This window comes from Eubalaena glacialis, chromosome 1 (genome assembly GCF_028564815.1).
Source record: "Eubalaena glacialis isolate mEubGla1 chromosome 1, mEubGla1.1.hap2.+ XY, whole genome shotgun sequence".
Classification (NCBI taxonomy): Eukaryota; Metazoa; Chordata; class Mammalia; order Artiodactyla; family Balaenidae; genus Eubalaena; species Eubalaena glacialis.
In genome coordinates this window covers 20,847,406-20,853,405 of record NC_083716.1, presented here as the reverse complement: position 1 = coordinate 20,853,405, position 6,000 = coordinate 20,847,406, and the positions used below count along the sequence as shown (strand labels likewise).

The 6,000-nt window shown below is 38.6% G+C and overlaps 1 pseudogene; it reads right to left on the bottom strand.

Annotated features, from left to right (window-relative positions):
- Positions 1 to 5,084: 5,084 nt before the first annotated feature.
- Positions 5,085 to 6,000, bottom strand: part of LOC133090999 (tigger transposable element-derived protein 1-like) — a 38,695-nt pseudogene continuing 37,779 nt past the window's right edge.

Below are 6,000 nucleotides of genomic sequence, written 5' to 3'. Positions count from 1 at the left end.
ATACTGAAAACTACAAGAGAGCGATGAAAGAAATTGAAGAAGACACAAATAAATGGAAAGATATTCCATGCTCATGGATTGGAAGAATTAATATTGGTAAAATGTCCATACTACCCAAAGCCATGTACAGATTCAATGCAATTCCTTTTAAAATTACAATGACATTTTTCACATAAACAGAAAAAAATCAATCCTAAAATTTATATGGAGCCACGAAAGACCCCAAATAGGCACAATCCTGAGAAAGAAGAACAAACCTAGAGCCAACAAACTTCCGGATTTCAAACTATATTACAAAGTTGTAATAATCAAAACTGTATGGTATTGGCATAAAACCAGACACATAGATCAATGGAATGGAATAGAGAGCCTAGAAATAAACCCATGCATATATGGTCAATTAATTTATGACAAAGGAGTCAAAAATAGACAATGGGGAAAGAACAGTCTCTTCAATAAATGGTGTTGGGAAAACTGAACAGCCACATGCAAAAGAATTAAACTGGACCCTATGTTACAGCATACACATCAACTTCGAATGTAAAACCTGAAACTATAAAACTAGAAGGAGACATAGAGAATAAGCTCTTTGACATTGGTCTTGGCAATGATTTTTTTTTTTTTTTTTTGGTTCTGACTCCAAAAGCAAAAGTAACAAAAGCTAAAATAAAGAAATTGGACTAGTCAGATCAAAAAGCTCCTGCACAGCAAAGGAAACCATCAACAGAATGAAAAGGCTGGAATGGGAGAAAATATTTGCAAGTCATATATCTGGTAAGGGATTAATATCTAAAATATGTAATGCACATATACAATTCAATAGCAAGAAAACAAACAATCCAATTTAAAAATGGGTAGAGGAATTGAATAGACTTTTTTCCAAAGAAGACATACAAATGGTCAGGTTTTTTAAAAAGTGCTCAGCATTACTAATCATCAGAGAAATGCAAGTCAAAACCACAATGACATACCACCTCACACCTTTCAGATGTCTGTTGTCAAAATGATAAGAGATAACAAGTGTTGGTGAGGATGTGATGAAAAGGGAACAGTTGGTGGGAATGTAAACTGGTATAGCCACTATGGAAAACAGTATAAAAATTTTTTGAGGTTCCTCAGAAACTGTAAAATAGAACTACCATATGATCCAGAAATCCCACTTCTGGATACATATATTTAAAAAGATGAAAACAGGATCTCAAAGAGATATCTGCACTCCCATGTTCGTTGCAGCATTATTTACAATAGCCAAGGTATGGAAATAACCTAAGTGTCCATCAGTGGATGAGCTGATAAAGAAGATATGTTATATATATACAATGGAATATTTCTCAGCCATGAGAAAGAAAAAAATCCTTCCATTTTCAACAACACGGATGGGCTTTGAAGGCATTATGCTAAGTGAAATAAATCAGAGAGAGAAAGACAAATACGAAGACTTCTGTATGATAACCACTCAATAATCAATTAATTATCATCACCATCGTCCCCATGGTCCTCACTGTTGCTGAAGACAGAACATTCTTTGATAAATCTCGATATTTTGGCATTTCCTTAATGCTTAAATTCCCGACTGTCTTGTTTTTTCCTGGCCCTAAAACATTTAATTCTGCAACTCAATTTTTCAACCTCAGGTAATATTTTAGCTCCCCTCCTCCTTCATGCTATCCTCCTGTTCCACATCGGTCTAATGCTCACATCTGTGTTCCTCTTGACCTCAACTTTGGAGTCAGCCAGTTCATTCTTCAGTCAATGCTGGGCTGATCCAGAGAAGGCTGTGGATCCAAAACTAATGGATATTGTCAGTTATCCACAATCTGAAATTAATGGGATTATCTCCATCAGTTTGAAAGTCCTGCCAGAAGGCAAAAGTAACAGTGACTCCTGGCAGCAACAATGCTGGGATGATCCGGCTTTCTTAAAGGGCGGCAGTTGAGAAATTGCAAAGCAGAACATCCAAGGCTCACAACTGCTGAAGGTCTTGGGTACCTGTAGAACATCTGAGGCGTGATTTCAAGTGTCTTAGCTGTCATTAATTTCTGATTCAAGTAAGAAGGTATGAGAAGATCAGTGTGTTTACAGGGGAAAATTTTCCTGGGCATTTCCAGTACTGAGCAAACTAGAAACAGAAGGCTTGAATTTTCAAGGATCCCACAAGACTTGTCAGGCTTGTCATTAGTCCTACCTGTGAAGGTTGGGACAACAACCCATCTTTTTTTGTTTGGAAAGTCAAGAATGTCCCCATTTAACACCTTAAAACCCTTCCTTGGGTTTTCTGTCCTTGGTCCTAATCATAGAAGGGCCTGACCTTTAATTATGAATGTTATGCATAATTATGGAAGTCCCTGACAAATACAATAGATTCTCGAAACCTGGCCCCAGCATTTAAGCCAAGTACTCCAGTGAAGAACTGGGATGATTCAGCAGGGAAAACATTGCCCTTCCGAGTTTGTTATTGTTGTTGCCAAGATGCCTAATGATGCAATAATTTGAAGATAATGGGAATGAAAACCAAATTACTCACATCTGTAGAGAGATTACGTTTCACACTAGAAAGCAAAAATTAGTTTGGTCTGTTTTTCTCTCATTTAGTTAGCTATTTAAGAGAATCACCAATTAACCTAAGATGCCAATTAAACGTAGACTAAAGATTCTTTGTTGAGAGATGTTTTTTGGAAATACACCAGTTGGATATGTATTGGATTTTATGTGACATTTTGTTGCTATTTCTTTGCTCATCCAAGATTCCAACTCGGCAAAGGAGATCCCAGGATATAATCACACTTGCATCAAATTGCCTTAAGTCTTGAAAGTGATAGCACTAGAACTTGAAGCCAATCTTTTTTTTTTTAATTAATTTATTTATTTATTTATTTTTGGCTGCGTTGGGTCTTTGTTGCTATGCATGGGCTTTCTCCAGTTGCAGCGAGTGGTGGCTACTCTTTGTTGTGGTGCACAGGCTTCTCATTGTGGTGGCTTCTCTCGTTGTGGACCACAGGCTCTAGGTGTGCAGGCTTCAGTAGTTGTGGCACGTGGGGTCAGTAGTTGTGGCGCACGGGCTTAGCTGCTCCGTGGCATGTGGGATCTTCCCGGACCAGGGCTCGAACCCATGTCCCCTGCATTGGCAGGCAGATTCTCAACCACTGCACCACCAGGGAAGCCCCTTGAAGCCAATCTTGAGTGGACATACAGGCACATGGCTCCAACTAGTAAATGTGGGAGAGCATTAAATGAATAATGCATCAGAGCACAAAATACAGCACACTGTGGATTATTTGGGGCTGTGTGAAACAGGCAGGGTGTGAGGCATCCATCATTTCATAAAATTCAGCTCTGCACCTCACCTCACAAGATGAGGAACCAGTGTAGCTTCCTGATGGTAAACATTGCAACCTAGCATCTTGCTCCCTCACTGACTAGCTGCAAAGAGGAAAACAATAAGAAGATTTAAATTCATGATACTGGTGTTTTGTTGTTCTTGTATAAAATCTGGAAAGAGAAATTAAGAAATAAAACCCTATAATGCCAGTTATTTTCCAAGACCCAATGAATCAAGGAACCAAAATGTCTTAGATTTTTACAACTATTATGTCCCCCACTCTGTGCTTAGTGCCGCAGGACAAAACTATTTTCAAAGGGGATAGTCTAGCAGAGAAGGCAAGACTTTAATGTATGTAATATAGAGAAAAAAGACTCAAAATAGAGTGAAAGAACACAAAACAAGCTGAAGTTGTCAGAAAATGTCTTGAGTGGAGGGAGATAATAACAAAACGCTCTTAAACCAGATCAGTAAACCTGCTTGTCTGAACAAAGTCATACAGAAGATGATTTCATTCCTGATGGGAAAAGAAAAGTTGATTAAGCTGGCACCTAGGTACTGTAGAGGCAACCCCAACTTTCAACTCCGGAATTTTAAATTTAATTTTAATTCCAAATGGTCCTCTGGAAAATGGGGATACATGTATCAATTTCTACATAGTAGTGATGCTGCTGTGCTGCTCTTTGGGTAGGTATATCTATATTGAGTAAAGGGTTTCCAGGACCAAGCCTTCCCTTATCCCTTCACCTATTCCAATCACCCTCATCCATCAGGGCACAAGTGAAGTTCTCCCTTCTCCATGAAGCCTTCTCAAATGATTTAGTTATTCATTGTTCATTCACGTTTCAAATTTTAACCTTGCTTCCTCCCAATGGATTGCATTATATTTTTTAAAGTTGACACAAGACAAAATAATGTTATATGTTTATCAAACTGTATTATTTCCCTAACAGAAAAAAATGGAAGACAATTTTCTTGCCTCTAGATGAAGCCATTTGATAACTTTTATCAATAGAATGTGAGAGAAAGTGATATTCACCATTCCCAAGCCTGACCCCTAAAAATCTACTCATTCATGATTTTCCTGTATTGTTCCTTTTTCCACAGAGACCCATACACTGAGGATATCCGTGTCCAAAGATGAAGGAGACTGGATTCTTAAGTCAAGACTTAGAGAAGAGCTACTCGGAAGTATTCCCTGACAGCAACAGTCTCAGAAACATGAGTAAGAAATAAAATGTTATTATATGAAGCCATTGATATTCTGTGGTCAGTTATATACTAACAATTATTTATTACCTTGTTTAACATCGTATGTTGTTTTTCATTTATTTTCAACCTTTTGTTGAAGTATAACATATACATAAGTAAAAGGCTGAAATCATAGTGTACAATTTAATGAATTTTTACAAACTGAACATATTTATGCCGCCAACCCCAATATCAATAAAAAAACCATTATCTGCTCCCCAAAAGCCACCCTCATGCCCTTGCAGAGTGTTAGCCTAGAAGAGTTACCAGTATCTTGGCTTCCAACAACATGGATTAGTTTTCTACATCACAGAAATGGAATCATGAGACTGCAGTTGAACTGGTCACCACTACAAACCTCTCCTAAGGCAAGAACACGACCCCCCCATACTGGACTTGGTCCCACAAACTGCAGTCCCCAGAGCATGTATCTCCATCCTCTATAATAAAGCCAGTGGTTTCTCATGTCACAGAGTACAAGGAAAAAGGGAGAGATGGCTGAGCACCAGGACCTCTAAGCAGCTGGGTCCACGGTCACAATGTCCCCAGGAGCATAGGGGGACAAAGGTGGGTACAGAGCAACATCTGCAGCTTTGTTCTCGAATCTCACTGCAGTGTGCCTGTAAGCTGGTGTTGCCCAGATGAGCAGTGAGGACTGCCGCTTCCAAGAAAAAGCTCAGCTACCCCAACCGCCTTTTATTCTAGCCCCAAACCCTAAACTCAGCTCCTTACCACCTAAATGAGATAAAGTGAAGGCCAGGAAGAACATACCATGGAAAAAACTGGGAAAATTTAAAAATGTAGTAGCACATAGAGGTTAAGTATACAGACACTGGAGTCAGGCAGAGTTAGGTTTGAAACACAACTTCGTCATTTATTAGATTTGTAAACTAATACTCTGATTCATTATTTTTTATTATCTGCATAATATTCCAAAGTGCAGCTGTTCTGTAATTAAGTAAGTTGCTGTGCCATTGGGACAAGTGGGTAACTATAAAGGGATATCACAAGGGAGTGTTTTGGGAGCGCTCCATTTAGAGCACACACTCACTGTGTTCAGTTGCCTGCCACTAAGTACAATGCTATAATAAACATCCATGTACATATACCTTTAAAAACCTGGACCTCTTATTTTTGTGAGAGAGATTCAGATGGTGGGTCTTCTGGGAGAAAGGGTTTATGTAGTTTCAAGTTCTAACAGCTGTTACAAGATTGCTTTAAAAAAAAATCTGTGACAATTTACATGTTCATCAGCAGTTTAGGAGCATCCTTTTACTCAGATTCCTGCCAGCAATAGGTGTTAGCCTTCTTGATTTTTGTTTGCTTTTTACTTTTCAAATATATGCAAAATAAAGACGATCCTGTAACAAGCCCTCAAATGCCCATTGCCCGGTTTCATCAATTGTGAATATCCTACCACCTCTGTAACC